General features: G+C 33.6%; 1 protein-coding gene across 1 annotated transcript in view; it reads left to right on the forward strand.

Annotated features, from left to right (window-relative positions):
* Nucleotides 1-18,283, forward strand: part of Cad87a (cadherin 87A) — a 298,057-nt gene that overhangs the window by 243,386 nt on the left and 36,388 nt on the right. The window lies entirely within an intron of this gene.

Genomic DNA, 18,283 nt, shown 5'->3' on the forward strand with positions numbered 1-18,283 from the left:
TGAGACACTCATTATCGAAGACATGAAGAACTGGAACCCTTGTTGTTTCTACGAAGTCATTATATTTCCGAGACACATAATACTATATAGTATTTTAATGATAATCACAAGGAATTTTACATATCAATGAAACTGAAGAATACCTACTAAAACTGGCCTGGGAACACTTTCCCCGCCATAACTCCAGTATTCTAACCACTACGTTAAGATTAGTACATTAACCATGACTTCATAACTACACTTACATACTCTTATAGTATGGCCATACAGAGACGGTAGGCTTTAGCCGTCTGTCGGCCAAAACGACAGAGTTCTATAATAACAGAGTCTGTTATATAATTTCACAATTTTAAAAAGTTAGATATATATTCGTTTTAAATATGTTGCCTTGTTATTAATAATAGTTGCAATAATAAAAGCAGTAATACAATTTTTTAAATAATCCCATAAGAGGAGATTCCCTAGCACCGGATGGCACGTAACGCCGAATATGAACTATATCTTTAAAAAATGAAATGCAAGGAAGTGGCCCAACTACGACAGTAAAGAGGAGATTCCCCTCTATCATTTTTGTGGTTTAGCCACCTTGTCGCGTTCCATTTTTTAAGGGTATAACTAATGTCTGGTTTTAGGTACCATCGGGCGCTAGGAAAACCTTCCCTACTAAGCTATTAATAAAAAAACATAAAAGTGAAATTAAAAGAATTTTTTTTATCACTTAGTTACTGATGTGCAAATATTCAGTTATTTGCGGGTTTAAACGAGTACAAATTTATCGTATTTTTATTTCGATTCATTTGTATAAAAGATATATTAGTAATCTCCTTCACAAAAAGTTATCGAAGTGCCACTTAATTGATCGAAAGATTAAGGAAGCTAACCGTTCCAGCTACACTATGTGTCTAAGAATTGAATATTCCTTTTTCTTTATCCATATAGTGAAGTCTCCGCTCTGCCATATTAGTTGCTAAATTTACCAAAGTAAAATGTCTGTTCCAATATTTGAAACATAATCTGTGACACAACTGTAGCTCCTCATTATAAAACAGGAGGTTAAGGAAAAAGCAACAGTACCGTAACGCATCACTGCCGCGGAAAGATACACCGCATAAAATTACGAAAACCGAGTTTATGAAGATTTTTGCAAGATGTTATGCAGACAACGATCTCACAGCACATCGTATCGTCTTGTGCTACAACGCTGCGGAACGTTTTGCGAAGCATAACAACCAGGCGAGACCGAGGATCCAACGTCAGCGTTTAAAATTTGCATGAACTCGGAACAGGAAAACGAAACACCGAAGAGAAAGCGGTGATTCCATTAGCCTTACCACTTGTCATTGGCATGACGACGGAAAATTCTTGTTGAGGAGGCAAAGCATTAAACGGTAGGTTGGCCGCGTAATTAAGTTCGGACACGCTGCTCTATCAAAGAATATTACTTTGAGGCGTGAAAAGCAACGTCGTCAAAGGGATGCCAGATAAGCGGCCTAATGCGGGTGGCTATTGCGCACACTGGTGAATTAGCCTGAGCACGCGCAATGCGAAGCAAATGGCCGTGTGAATCTATTTAGTTGAACTAAATCAGTGCCGATTGGTCTAGATGGGTAAACGGGGTGAAATCCCCGTGAACTTGCATTCCGTGAATTGAAATGTCCGTGAGATTAAACTGTCATAGTTGCAACTTCTCAGTCGGATTTTCAGTCAGAGAAGCTGCTAATATATAATAAAAATCGCGATCGGATAATCTTGAAGGAATGTCTTAATCCTTTGAGAGTTTAACTGATTAACTTTCTACAGCTTTACTGATAAAACTTTTGCAGTTTCTTGGACCATTTGCATTCCACTGATGTTTATGAATAGGTTATTTTGTTTTCTCTAATTCTCAAATTATACTGCAAAGAGTCGAAGGGGGGAAAACAGAGAATTCCTGGGTGGAGTATATAAGGGTGTGGCAGCCAATACACAGATGAAAGTATCGTAGATTCAAATCCAATCGTTGACGCTCTCTTTCTTCTTAGTTTCTACAGGTGTTTGAATCTGCTGAAAATATTTTTTACCTGTATCAATATCAGACTAGAGTGAAACAAATATTTATTGAAAAACTGTATGAAGAAGAAAGTTGTGCATTCCAACTCAAAATTAAGACTATTGCTGTTGTATGTATTGTATTAGAATCACTCTTAATGAAGGATTCTTTCATAACATTTCGATAACTATTCAAAGAAAAACAGTAATTTGATTTAAAACTTGTTTATTGTAATTTTTATATAGATTTATATTATTTTTATATAAAAGTTTCGGCTGTGCTTGACTGAGAATGAATTTATGAACAATATAAATCATTCTTCAAAAGACAAATTTAAAGTAAGATTATAAAAAATCATCACCGCAAAGAAGATGCTAGTTAAATACTAGGTGCAAGTAACGGAAATATAAAGTCTTTCCATAAAATTCTAGACGATACGATTTCCGTGCACGTTCATCACAATTCTGGACGCAATATACTTACCAACAATAATCTTGTCATCCCCAAGGATTTAACGAAGCTTTATTGACGCTTCAACAATAATATCGCTGCTCTTTCCTTTCTTATGAGGATTTACTAGAAAGAAAAACCATCCACCGTCTCCCCGTTAATTTCACGTATTATGGTGCTGTTCGCTTGATGGAAACGTATTCTGACGTTGAGGAAGGATTACGACCAGCGGGAAGAAAAAATTCTGCGATTTTTGCATTTTATGCGAATTTATGGACGTATATACACGTGATAGATATACACTGAACCGTGTAGTTTGAATGTGTATGTATAGTTAAAGAAAATAATATTACATTAAAAACACTTGAAAAAAAAACATTTAATTTGATCAATGATTATCAACGAGTCTTTCATCGTTTGCTTCGTCATAAGTATACTACATATTGTTTGCGTTAATTTCTATTTTCGTAAACACAATTATAGAAGCACTAATAATTAACAAATAGAGGCTTAACTACAATTTCCTTATTCTTGATTTTTGTTTCATTCTTATATTTGAAATCATTGCTGAAATTTCTCCCACTTTTAGTAAGACACCTTGTACAATTATCATGTCTTTTTGTAGTTAATACATAAATAAGTCTTAAAAGTGGGTATCTTACATTCATTGTTCTTACATGATTCTAACTTAAGAGTGTATTCAGTATACTTGTAGGACGTAATCACAACAGCAACTTTACGCTTTGAACACAGACAGCGTCTTTGTATTCACTCTATACGTATAAACTTTATTCTATGACTATTCACTCCACAAATTTATTCAATTCAAATCCAATAAGACCTGTGCTCGTGGAAATCTTGAGAAGCTTCAAGAGCGTACCTCAAAACCGATCAACGACATATTAGTACTTTGAAGTAGTAACAACTGCGCACAAGTAGCACAACTCGAGTTTATTGATCTTTCTGGTCGTGATGCGTCAATTAGAAACTGACATTTCATCAGTTTCCGCGAGATTCACTATGTGGAGCACCGATGGCCTGATTTTATTCTTATTGGAGGCCTTAAAATTCATGAAACGATAAACTTGATTAATTCTCGACATAATATTTAGAGAGGAGGATGTTTTTCACAATGTATCATCAGGATTTCGATACAGAAATCCGAACGCGAAAGTGATCACACCATAGTGGTTATCACTGCAGGGCTGAAGCGGGAAACTCATCATGCGGAACGAGAGAGCAAGGCGCAAGGGAGAGCGCGGTTTAGCAGAGAGGAAATAAATCACGAATTCCCAAGTAGGAAACGATAGGACGCTGCGAAGTCCATCTGATGAGAAGAATCCAAAAAGGATGAGCGCGTCTGGCTATAATTAATTATCAGTCAGAAGAATTTGGCTGGCTGGGGCGCGCGTGAGAATTCAGGGCGAAAGGAAAAGCAAGGCGTTTAGCCCGACTTTGTTGGACAAAAACGATTCGACAAATTTCAGCCATAAATTTCATCACGTTTATGCAGAACTGAACCGAGACCAGGTCCGTATAAATGAAAAAGGCGAGCAGGGAAAGACTATGGGCCGACTTACCTATTTTGGGCACGTACCAATCGTAGCTCTCTCGACTTTTTAACTAATTCCAGATCGAGAGCGAGTTTCAGAGGACGCGAACAGATACGAAACTGGAGTAAGGGAAGAAGGCAGCAAGCCGAGATCAAAGGTCAGAATTGAAGGTCCGACGGAACGGATGCCGTCGCATCGGCTTCATATTTACTGGCAAAGCGAGAAGCAGCCCGCGAATCGTCAAGTGGAAACGATTGGAACTTGTTCCGTTGAACCTAGCTCGTTAAACGAACCGTGCACTGGTGACACTCGTAAACTTTCACGTTGCTCGAAAAATAGAGTTCCTACTTGTTTCTTTCGTTTTTCCTTCCGCACATCATTTTTGCATGTAAATTTGAAGTTAACGCGATTACAAGGTTTACGTTGTACGGTCAGAGAAAAACCGACAAACCGACGTTAATTGCTCATCGTGAATATGCAAAAGTGACGGACAGCTATCTATTTTTTATCGTACCATGACTCAGAAGGGATCAAAATTAGATTTTTTTCGAAATGATCTTTGAAATCAATGTTCTGACCCAGTTGATGGAAATCTGAAAATACATACATCATGTTTATGATTTTTCTTCTTAATTTTATTCAGCGAATTTTGTGTATATTTATGGTTTACTTCTTTTTCTTAAATTAAACATAGTAAATGAAGTTAAATTATTTATTGCAGTGCTTAAATGGCAGAATTAATTAACAAATAGGATGGCATATAGATTTGTGGATTATACTTTAAGATACTTTGTGTTTTCATTGTAATTTCGACAATTGCTTAAAATTCATGCAAATTTAACAAGCAACAGTGATAATTATTTAATCATCAGTATTCAAGAAAGTTATTACAACACAACGGCGAAAGATAATTTTGTATTGTTTAAATCATAGTTTGAGCTTCCACTCGCACTGATACATACATGTAATGTGTTAATTCCAATGTATTGATTCCCAAACAGATGTGCTAATAGGGGAGCAAAAGTATTTATTATAGTAGTATATCATTGTCACAGATTTTTTAATTATCTGATTAATCGACATGATTAAATATTTTTCCAACAAATCTAAGGTTAATTAAAAAAATAAAAGGATTGAATCAAAACATAAATAGTTTGAGAACTGAAGAAAGTTCAAAAAAAGAAAAAAGATAATTATTAGTAGATTGAAAGTTACACATACAAAATCTGCATACTAAAACCTACTAAAAAAGTAAAATCCTATGAATAATTACATTTGCAACGCTATTTAGATTGTTAAAAACTTCGTTATTAACAATTAATGTTAATGGAACCGTTTACTGGAACTTCAAATATCAAATCTTTAAACATTGTTATATTATTAATTTTTTACAATACTAAAATATTCATATATTTGTATAAATAATTACTAAAACATAAAGTACCGAAACTTGGAACTCTAGTATTTTATTTACTTCTAAAATGAAAGAATGTTGAAATATGAATATTTTATCTCCACAGGATATTTCACATTATATTTTCCTACATGTATCTTATTTTCTACTATTAGTATTTTGTTCTGAATAGTACTTCTATTTTTGCTGAAATTGTAGAAGTATCCTCGTAGAAAAAACTGATTTCTCGTTATATTTTCAGTAAACCAGGCATTATTATTGTTATTAAAGTGTATTACAAACAAGAAATTAATAATGCAACCTTTTCACTTTTAATATACTTCAGTAGAATTTGTTTCTAAAATTTGGTCACTTGTTTCTGGAACGTTCTTTAATATTGCTCATTTTTAAAAAGCAATTGTACATTTCAACTAAGCAAACTTTGAAAGTAAATATAATACCTGTCTGTCTTTTCCAGTAAAATCTAAAATTGTTGTATATTTAAGAAAATACTTGAATATTTATACCCTGAAACTAAAAGTTGTTTTACAAAAAAATAGCTTTATAAAAAAACAATTTTAAATAACCCAAATTATAGGTGAGCCTGTAATAATTGTACATATGTATAACGTCCATACTAAATAACGATATTGCCAGACAATCGAGACAGTGTGCATAGCCCTAAAAAAGGAGCAAGAAGGAAAGTGTTTCATTCATGGTCGATGGTCAACCACCCACCAAATTCGCAATAAAAGCACACCAGGAGTCAGGTTTCCCTTTGTCCAGCGGATTGCAACGTGAATCGTCAACTATTGTTTACACAGGAGGCCAGGATAAACTCAGACGAGCGTTAAATGATTTTGCCACAAAGCAATCCAATATTGCGCTACCAGGTTAAATAATGAGGGAAAATCCTTTGTCTGTGATCAGATCAATAATGTCGCGAATAAACTTTTATTCTTCTGCATTATGAGTTTGAAACATCAGGATCAGGATTTTAATATTTTAAAAACAATGCTGAACTGCTAAAAAATGTCGATAAGCGAAAGATATTCGAACTGCTCAGGTATTTTTAATCTCGTGAAACAATTTGAACTACGCGTTTCTTCCGACTTGTCCAGTTTCTTTCGAATGGATGCTTGGTTTTTTGTAGAGGTCAATATTTAGAACGAATATTACAACGATATTTGTATAGAAATAATAAATATATTTTTATTACAATTTATGCAATTTTTAATAGATGGATACCCATATTTTATTTCATATACATACATGTATATACGTATTTATATGCACATATGTATATGTGTATATATAGAAATCGTTTAGCGCGAATTTAAGGGTTTGTGATTTGGTAATACTATTCTTATTTCACGTAATTTTCAATACATGCATATTTGAGTATTCAAGTAAGTTTAGTGGAGTAATAGATCGAAAATATGGTATGTCGTTCAGAGTTTTCTGCTTACGAAGGTGGTTTATGAATTGTACGCGGTGATTAAAGTTATTTGTATTTTTGGAAGGTGGTCGTTCTAGACATTTTCCAAAGCCTGATGACTATTGATTAGGAATTGGTTCATTATTTCGAGAGTTACTATAACAGTATTGTATTGGACTAGATTATATTTCTAGTTTGGTTATAAAAAAAAATTAAATGGCAAGGACCCTTTTCAAAATACAAGTAAGTGCCTACACTATTTTAAAAATGAAGTTATTATACATGATGTTTCTATGGTTGTATGTAATTTATGAAATCATAGCAGTAATGAAGTGATGGTAAGAAATTGGTTAAACATAGTCAATAATAAGAAAAAGAACAAATTAGGATGAAGTAATCGGTTGTAGGCGTTGCTAAAGTCGGGTTGTTCTGAGACTGGAAACGGATTTTTCCTTTCCTTCGGTTTGTCGTTTCTTCCTACACTCTCCACCACTTTTTTCAGGCCTGCATCCCTTGGTTCTGCAGCTCCTCCTTAGTACATACGAATACCAAACATCCTTTACTTTTTCAACCACCTTTTGGATACATCTTTTGCGGCGTGTGTCAAATAGATAGCCGATATCCTGCAGGCGAAAACATAGGAAGAAGGGCCTGCAGCACCAAAGGATGCCGGGCCTGAAGAAATGATGATGGGTATGGGCTGAAACGGTGACCGAAGAATAGAGAAAATCCATTTCCTGTCTCACAGTGGCCCGATTTTAGTACCATTCTTGAGTCCTTTCCGGGCGCCAGATGTGCAACCGAGACACTCATTGTCGAAGGCATGAAGAACTCGAACTCTTGCTGTTTCTACGAAGTCACTATATTTCCGAGAGGCACAATATTATATAGTATTTTAATGATAATCACAAGGAATTTTATATATCAGCGAAACCGAAGAATGCGTGGGGAACATTTTCTCCGCCATGGCTGCACTACTCTGACCATTATGTTAAGATTAATACGTTAACCATGGCTTCATAACTACACTTGCAGCATTAAGGTTAACATTTCAAAGACGAGTAGTGGCAATATATTGCAGTCTATGATCTATACACTCAGTCCACCTTTTGATTGAGCCATACTACGTGAGAGATGGGTGAGGGATAAAGAGGGTTTTACCTCCCGGATCAATTTTCTCCCGGCTGCACTCACCTACTCCTCTATATGCCCCATCACTGCCGTTTCCATCTTTTTGCCGAAAAATGTTTTTTACCTGGTTTTTTACATAGTTTTTTACATTCCCACAGTTGGCCAATTGTTCGTAGCGAAAAAAAGATTTCGTCTCGCACGCACGTTTACTTAAGTACTTGCCGTGAGAATCTACCGAATCTCTTAATTTATGAACCTGTTTTCCGTCGTTCTAAATCTTTCTTAATAATTGTGATGATCAGCAAATTGAATTTTGCCCAGGAAATGATTAGGTTCCGAAAATAATTATTTGAAATTGTTATATATAGATTCACACTGAAACAGTTATGAAGAATCAAAATGATGTTATACTTGTTACTGGAATAACTGTTCTAATCTAATATCGGTTTCGTTTACGATTCTACTATTAGTTCTGATATCGGTTTTATTTATAATACATTTTATGAAGTTCACATGAAGAATATTATATGTTGATATAACTAAGCTTTCAAAACAATATAAATGTTATTGCAAAAAAAAGTGTCAGTGGAGCAAAAATGGAGATTTTAGTAAACTTCAACAAAATTCATAGAAGTATTCGTACCTTTGAAATTATAACAAAAGAATAATTAATGTTTTAATAATTAATATTTGGTCAGACCTCCTTTATGTCTTATTATACTTTTTAAACGGTTCGGCATATTTTTAACTAATTGTTGCGTACATTCTTTTTCAACAGTGTTCCAAATATCCATAATTTTTTGTTTTAACATTTTCTTGCTCGTAATTTCAAATTTCTTCAATCTGCTTTCAATTTCGAACCATAAATGCTCAATGGGGTTCTCATCAGGAACTTTGGGTAGTGTTGATAAGACATGTGAACTATTACATAAGATTCATTGTTTGACACTATAAGTTGTATGCTTGGGGTCATTGTTGTGCTGGGAGTAAGAATTATTTTCCAATCGCAATTTTGTTGCACTTGATGACAAATGATCCCATAAAATGTTTAAATAGTATGTCTTATCCATTACCCATTAATAAAAACTAAATCACCAATATTATTGGCAGTTATGCAGCCACATACCATGACCGAACCCACTCCGTGCTTGACAGAGCCTTTTAAATTTTTTAATTCAAACCCCGTGTTTCGTTTTCTCTATATCATTGTACATCCATCTTAATTAAACAAGTTTCATGTCACCAAAAGTTAATGTCTTTATCAGTATACTTTTTTGCGAATTCTAATCGCTTCATACGGTTCGTTTAACTAATATGAGGTTTTTTCCTAGCTACTCTGCCATTAAAACTTTCTTTCCGCAAAATTTTTCTGCAGATTTCTCCAGATACTTCTTTATTGAACGATCTTAAAGCGAATGCTGAACATTTTTAGCCACTTGTAGTCAAATTCTTTTTTATTTCTTTAACTACTGCTTTTTCTTCTCGGAGAGTTAGTTTCTTCGAAGCTCCTTTGCGTTGTTTATTTAATAAATCTTCACTTGATTTAACATTCTTTGCCACGTACTGCACTATTGTCTTACTTCTCTTTATTAATTTTGGAATTTCTAAGTAAAACTTTCCTTCAGTGTGCCAATTATGAATTAATTTTTTTCCAGATAACACAAGTTCGTTATTCAGTTTTAAATACTTATGTAACAGACATTTATAAAATAAAAAAAATAAACAAAACCAAAATACATATAGTTATTACATATGATTATGATACTTTTAAAGATGGATGTTAGAACCTTAGTCCTAACTCCTCACTTATATGTAGAATTACCCATTATATGTAGAATCAAAGTAAAACCAATGCCATAACTGTAACTATAACTGAAATAGAATCGGTATCAGAACCCATACTAGAACCATAACCGATATGAAACTCAAGTAAAACCAAAACAGAACCGATAGTAGAATCGTAACGGAAATCGATATTAGGTTAGAACCGTTATTTCAATAACAGTTATAACATTATTTCGATTTTTCATAACTGTTACGAGAACTGAAATCGATATTCTAACAGTTTTCAATTCCTGCGTTTTGTTCAGCTACATTGACGATTTATCACACTGTGCGGGGATACTATATGTATATTCGTGAAGTCGATAAACTTTCGTTGGAGTAGCATGCTTCTAAATGAACAAAATGAATAAGAAGAGAATGACTAAAACATCACGGTCTCTCAGTTTAACCAAAATTGATACGGGAGATGAGAAGAAGAGGTCCATGTCAGTTCCGTGAATTGCAATGCGCGTTCCTAACGAGGTTGCGTTTATGCCAGATATCAATGTGATGTTGGTATATCTATAGAGGCTACATATGCGGTTCACCACCTTGTGCTATGCAAATGGCTTCGCACAGATTCAAGTGTTTCTGCGAGCAAAATGGAACCAATGATCATGCACTCCACGGAGTACTAATAAATGCATCTTTCATGATGCTTTATGTACAACAACGCTGACGCATACATTAAGTTTGGTTAAAGTGGGATAATATGGGTCACGGAGTGCACCAAAATAGATAGAAATAAAATTACATTTAAAACAAGTCACGTACTGGGAACGTTTTCAAACATGTAACGAGAATCGTTTACATTTTCTCTTTATGAAATATTTGGTACTATATTGAATTTGATATTACAGTAAATGTACTTGAGTTTTAATGCATACAAAAATAGTAGTCTTTCATTGCTGTCAGATTGATAAACTTAGTGCATCAAACTTGTCAAATTGTATGCATACAGCTAAAAAATCAAATTTAAAGTAAATTCAAATAACAACAATGGTATATTTTTGACGCCATAAAGATTTCTAAAGACTACTAATTATAAATATGTGTATAGATTAAAATTTGTTACAAGATTGTATATTTTCTTTATGGTCTCTGGTTAGAAAAAGATCTTTCTCGAAATGTTTCCTAGTCAGACCATCTTTCAGCAATCGTAAGACCTTGCAGACTTTGGACTTTTTGGTTTGATATCCTGATCAAAAATTTTTGTGCAAGGTCTTGCAGATCTTCAAGGTCCACTTCGTGGACATTTTTTCTAGACGCGATGATTAATACATTTTTGTAAAAAATAACAAGCTGCATTGACTGGTGCGATCAAAAATATATAATCCCATTTAAAAAAACAGTAATGACCTTTATGTGTCCTCTACGCGTCTACATAAAAAAAACTCTTTCAACTCTACCTGAAACATTCTTAACTACGTTTCATAATAATTATGTAAATCGAGGTGGTAATATCTGGTGAACCACCCTGTATACAGCACTTATTATCGAACATTTTTATATAAACGAACCATAAACTTTATATAAAATTTTATATTTTACGAACTAATTATGAAATATTTCGTTCCAAATGTTTTAATTTTTTTTTAAGTGGTAAGAAGTCCAAAATTACCAATCAAGAATAATACCGGGAACCGGCTTTAGCGTAAAATTTCCAGTCCAGTCAGACGAATTCCAGCTAGGTAGAACGAATTTCTAACCATACCTTGTTTGCGGGAAAACTTATAGATTCGCTATACATGTACAATCGCAATCAGATTGATGAATTCGAGGGAGATGAGGGACGAAAAATAACCGCAAACGTGGTTAGTATTTGGTTGAACTATAATTCTCTTTGCACCATATATGATGGGAAAATTTGGCGATTAACCATTGATGACGCTCTCATTATAGCTGCCATTAATTGCGTAATTTATAGTGACGATTTCCGATAAGCCGGTAATGAGTTTCGCAACAAGCAGTTTCTTTGTTAAATGGACCATGATAGGAATGCAATGTATAATGGGATCGGAATCTCGTTACATTTCCCACTTAATTATTAAAGCTAGCAGAAAGTAATATCATAATAAATATAGAAGTATATGATAATAGACCAAACACACTAGGGATAACTTTTATAGTACTTTTTCTGTAAACACATTGAGAAGATTACGGTAGAAATACGGCTATCGAAACTAATTAGTGAACACTGTTGGAATGATTGATTTGTATGATTGGACAATTGCGTTATCTTGCGGAAAATAGTACAGTAAAGCCTTCTGTATCCAAATGCTCTTAACATCCGAACATGTTATTATCTGAATATTTCATTATCTGAATGTACTATTATTTCGATGGTGTATTTTATATTATATTATAAATGGATTTTATATTATAAAAATTTTAAACTTGACTAGAAATGGACATACAACATTTGTGCATTAAACCATCGATTGGTATGTTCTGTTACCCGAACAGCGTTTCGTGGCAATGGTTACAGATAATGGTGGTACATTTCCTGTCGAACATATCCTAATTATAACAATTTAGCATGAAGCTAACAGCGTACACCAGAGCTAGACAACTGCAGCCTCCGATCGCGTGGAGAGGAGTGCTGTGTATAGCACTAGTTACCTAGCTCTGGCATACATCATAATGAGAATTAAACGAAAATGTATAGTTTTCATTGAGTAGATGTCCCAATTAATGTTAATATCCCTATAACTGCCACTTCAGTTGCTTTACTTAATAGCGAAGTAATGTACAGAAAATTACAAATAAAAAAGATTTTAGTGCAAAATTTGAACTTCGTGTTAGGTAACAACACAGAAACATTATATATCTATTTTTATTTATATATAACAATAAATATTAGAAGGCAAATGTGCTGTTTGAGGAGCAGAAACGCAACTGATTTAAGTAGAAAGTAAGGGAAAAGTCATAATACAAAAAGAACGGTAATTTTACTATTCGTCTTATATCTGTTACACAAAATGAATTTCTAATATATGTACAACGAACAAAAGAAGGATTTCTATCTGTTAACTTATAATAATTAACGGTGACATCACTGGGGACGATATTTTTCCATTTATTCATATCACTGCCGTCAGTAGTCGGTACAAAATAACATGTCGTGCATTGTTGCGTATGCATGACTACCACATGCAATTCTAACCCTTACCTGACTTTACTTAATCCTTGATTTGGCAATTTTTTCACTTTGTAAGTAGCGTTTTACAACTATCCAGTTCTTGTACTTCTATTTTAAATTTATTAATTGTTTTTGCTATTTAACATTTACCTACCTGCAGTTTGTATTGTACGTATGTAAGGTGCTTGAAATTTAGTCACTTAAAAATCTTATGAAAACGATGAAGGGAAAGAATGAAAAGAAACTTAATTGGAATTTGCAGTAAAATTGACTGTCTATAATTGGATCTCCTTGACAATAATAAGGACTATCTATAATTGGGTCTCCGTGTCAATAGCAGCAACTGTCAGTCATCGGATTACAGTCAGTGGCGCTGACAGTTATTGGGTGGCAGATACATGGACACGATGACTTTTCTAGTAACAGTAATAGGGACATTACATTTGTTTGAACATTTTCAATTCATTAATTATTAATACATTATATCTAACGTATATAAAAATTTTCTTTCATGAAACAGATGTTAAGCAATATTATGCTTCAAACTGCAATGATTTATAGGTTAAACAACTCCTAAAATAATTAAACAGAGAAACGTGATAAGCTTAATAATTAGGATATCTACTATTGGAACAAAATATGAAATAATCAAAACTCTTGAAAGTGGTGAAAATACGACAAAAATGACAAAAATGCATAGTATCGGTAGATCTACAGTTACAGACATTAGAAGATAAAAACATGGTATTGAAAATTATAAAATTATATCCAGTATTTTACACAATTACTTATGTTGGAATACTTGTGTAATTCTCAGCCAAAAAGATATGGGACCTATACATACGTCAATAAACTATAATTTCTGCTTCAATAAATGTAGCTTAGAATTTAAAAAAGTGATTATTCTATTATCGGACAATTTCCTTATCCGGCCACTTTTGTCTCCTTATTATTTCGGATACGGGAGACTCTACTGTAATTTATTATAAACTACTCAATTGAAATACAAATTTAATTGAATTGTTTACTAATTCTTTGTTATTACTTTAGTCATTTATTTTCAATTTCAAGCTAACTGCAACTTGGAACTTCGTGGCAATTGTGTAAACATATGTTAAACCTACTTTTTATAAACTAACAATAGGAACAAAATAATCCATCAATTTCAGTATGACTTATAAAAAGGCTATCCTAGAGATAATAGGAACGTTGCAAGAATGAATGACAACAAACAAGAAATATTTTTAGTAGAATTTTCAACTCGGAATGTTGGTAAAATGTCTTAGAATTTCTTTATATTAGCTATTTTTAACTAATCAACGAATAAAAAAATATTTAAGGTTTACCTAATGGAAATGGCACCAAGCGACGACCTATATTGTGTAACATAAAAATTAGAAAATTAGCATCGTCGTAGACGCCAAGGTAGTTGTATGAAATAAAATTGGCACAATAGATTAATTTGGCGAAATTCTATCTGTCCATGTTTATAAAGTGCTAACGTTATATCGATAAAAGCGCCGAGACCTCGATTAGAGTCCCATGGCCACGCAATTACCTCGATAGTTTCTTTCGGCCATGTACGATCGTCAAAGCGGTGGATACCAGTTTAATAAACGGCTGGCGCAGAGCAATTTGCCGAAATTTCGTCGCGCGGCTAATGCTTCGTTGCGATCGAGCCAATAAAGGTCGTCGCAAAGCGGACTAATCGTACACAGGCTGTTTGCTGCTCATGCACGGACCAGTCGTATCGCGACACCGCCATCGAAATAAAAGCGCAAAAGCAAGCGGAACATGCTCCTGTAGAGCTTTTGTCCAATACCGCAACGCAATTCTGTGCACGTAGTCGCGATACATGATGGGCAAAGGTAGCAAGTCGCTGTTCGCGACCCAAGGACTAGGTCAAGCGAGAAACGGCTGCCTGCATTGTGTCGAAGGTGGCTAGGTTGTTCCACTTCTCCATCTGCACCCGACAGGAAACTCAAGAAAGAGAGAGGGTTATCCAAAAACATTAAGGAGAAGAAAAGAAAAGGAAGAAACAAAGGTAGGACATAAAGGCGAACAGAAATACGAAAAGATAACTTTGGGTGTAAAAGGAGAATCGAAGAGGAGAAGTAGAAAGGAGGAGAAAGAAGAAAGAAGCGTTGCGTGACTGAGCCACTTCCGGTGGGGAGGAGAAATACTTCCAAGGTTAGCCAGACACAACCGCTAAGTACACATACATACGTACTTGTCTGGTTGTGAAGAGGAAAGCGAAGAGGCGGGATGAAACGCGGATGCTTGTATACCGACGGAAAAGGAAGTTCTTTTGGTCTGTCAAGTCAAAATTACTGTAGTCGGGAATTGTTCGTTTATTACGAGTACCGTCGTATGCACGAGGGTGACGTACGTGATAAAACCGTGCGGTGTATTTGAATTCTTGACCTCCTACTAAATTGCACCTATTATGTTAAATCGCATGGTTTTGTCGTCCTTTGTTACCTACCTTGCAGCAGAGATATAATAAAGAAGTAAGGAACCAACGACTGCTTCTTTCTTTAGGAATGATGTCAATAAACGTATGAAACGCATGCCACGATGTCCGATCTATCTCCGTTTTATTCTAGTATTGTATTACAGTTAATATGAATATACATTATACTGTACAGAGTGTCTCAGAACTGGTACTACATGAAATCGCTATATATTTTTTTATATAAATTATAATCACTATACTTCTGTTTCGAAAATGTTGACTTTAAATTTTAGACTAATACACGTGCACTGAAGTACACATTTTAATGTTTGGAAAGTAAATATACATACGTATACAAGTTAAAGGAAATGCTTTTAGTTTGCAGTAAACAGAGACAAAGGTTAGATTAAATCTGCACTGTTGCTCAAGAAAATACAGGGAGGTAGTAACGGCAGTGTAATCCTAAAGTTTACAGCTCTGAGAGTTTCAAAACAAGAAGGTTAACACTTTCTTTATGAGGTAAAGACTCCAGACCTCACTTAGGACCGTACACACAAATTGAAGTTTTCTCAAGCGTAAATCGTAATATCGTAATCTGTGTAGTAGCCGAAGGACTTATAACTTCCTAAATACTAAGAAGATGACACTGTATATTAAGAAGTGTCTATATAATATAACCAATTTCAATCAATTTAATGTTATGAAATCAATTTGTATGGATAAGAGATGCCCATTCATTTATTCACCTATAGCAAGATAAAAGTGTAGAGTCTTGCTACATATGTATGTACTTACTTAGGACTCCAAGAATATGGAAACTGAATAGTACCTGCACATGAAACTTATCACGGTTCATCAATCGCTATAGAGAAGTTAGGAATTAGCACTATGCAACACATGCAGAAAATTTTAATAATCTCCTGTGTAATTTCTAGAACATTAACTCTTCTTTCGTTACAGTCAACATTAAAATAGTCACTGTTGTGAATGCCTTTTAAAAATAGCAATGTACTGGGTAACTATATACATTAAAACCTAAATGTCGAAGAATTCTACCAAACGTATTTTAAATAAAAATATATAAATGGTTAAATTCATTTACTCCATTTTTACTAATACTGTTACTATGACGTTAATTAACAAATTTCATAAACTTCTGTAAAAAGTAAAAATATTTGCAATGATTTTGTGTTCTTGAAGTGCATGAATGTTTACAACATTTTTATATAAAAAAAATGTGATAATTCAATCACGAGGAGTGTTTTTTAATTATAGATTGATTTCTCAATCAGAATCGACATTTTGTTATACTTCTTTTTGTTGATACTTGTTTCTTCTCTTCATAAACTACCAAAGAATTTGATCCCACTTGCTATAAAATGTTTCATTTAATTTTGGAGAGGGTAATATCATATTTTGAACTAATAAGGGAACATCCCGAAGTGTAAATATTCGATTTTGATGAAACTTGTTAGGTTTGTAGATTAGCTAAAAGTATTAGACATTTATTCTTTATATCTGCCGATATCCATGTTAGAGGGGTGGAAATCACCTCCAAAGTTGGGGCTACGAACATATTTTGCTTATATCAGAAACTATCTATCATAGGCGAAAAGCGTAAATTTGACGATTACGTGTTTATGCTAGATGAAGATACTATAAACCTAATATCGAATTTTGAATTTTCGCATTGTAAAAGAAATAATTGCATTCAAAGTTTATCCGCAAAATTATCTACTGGTTATTTAAATGGCAAAATTATAACAGGTTATTTCATGAAAATTTAATACACAGTCTTATGATATTTGTCACAGTGTTATGATATACGCTGTTAGCTGTTTATTAAATTGACCAAAAATAGCGTAAATTTCGTACGGAAATTTCGAAATGTAAATCACTCCTGAATCGATCAGTGTTGTAAATATGTATAACTTGTTATTGCAATATTTTACATTGTCATTTATTATTTATAAATAACCGAAATTTATGGTTAATGTATATGGAGGGATCATCTTTAGTTATGTTATTTTTGGTCAATTTAATGAACAGTTAACAGTACATATCATAACACTGATGAATATTATAAGACTATTAAACTTCTTGAAATAATCTGTTCCAGTACACAATTTCACAAGAAATATGGATACACTTTGAATTCTATTATTTCTTTTACAATGCAAAACTTCCAAATTCCAAAATATCCGTATTTTGTATTTAGGTCTATAATATCTACATCCAAATTTACGAAAGAATAAAGTAATAATTGATACGGAAAATCAACAAAAACGTATCATTTTTTAATATATTTTTTAAACATGTAGGTATTTTGAAATACTGTTTTCGCAGGCTGATTCGTCACTTGACAACATGTACATAATCGCCTAATTTACATTTTTCGCCTATGACGGACAGTTTCTGAAATATAAGCAAAATATATTTTCCACCTCCAACATCGGGGGTGGTTTTCACCCCTTTAACATGGATACCATCAGATAAAAAAATACGTATCTAATATTTCTTGCTAATCTACAAACATTTACACTTCGGGATATTCTCTTATAAGTGCGATTGTACCTATATTCTTTTGTTTTACTACGCGTTTCTAATTCTATATAAATGACAAGCAGTAAATTTACACATAATTAATTTATTATAATAGACATATTATAATAAAAACTTCAAGCAACCAAAATATAGTTCAACCAATTCATAAAAAATATCTCAAAAGTATGACACGTTTCTTTCCTTACCCCGTTAGTTTCTCGACTTTATACATGTACATGACGTTACCAGAAATTCAATTCGACAAAAGTCAGTATCGTTCTGGTTTGTACATATAAGTATCCACGTGTATGAAAGTTCGCCCAA

The sequence above is a fragment of the Calliopsis andreniformis genome, chromosome 2, assembly GCF_051401765.1.
Source record: "Calliopsis andreniformis isolate RMS-2024a chromosome 2, iyCalAndr_principal, whole genome shotgun sequence".
In the NCBI taxonomy this organism is placed as follows: domain Eukaryota; kingdom Metazoa; phylum Arthropoda; class Insecta; order Hymenoptera; family Andrenidae; genus Calliopsis; species Calliopsis andreniformis.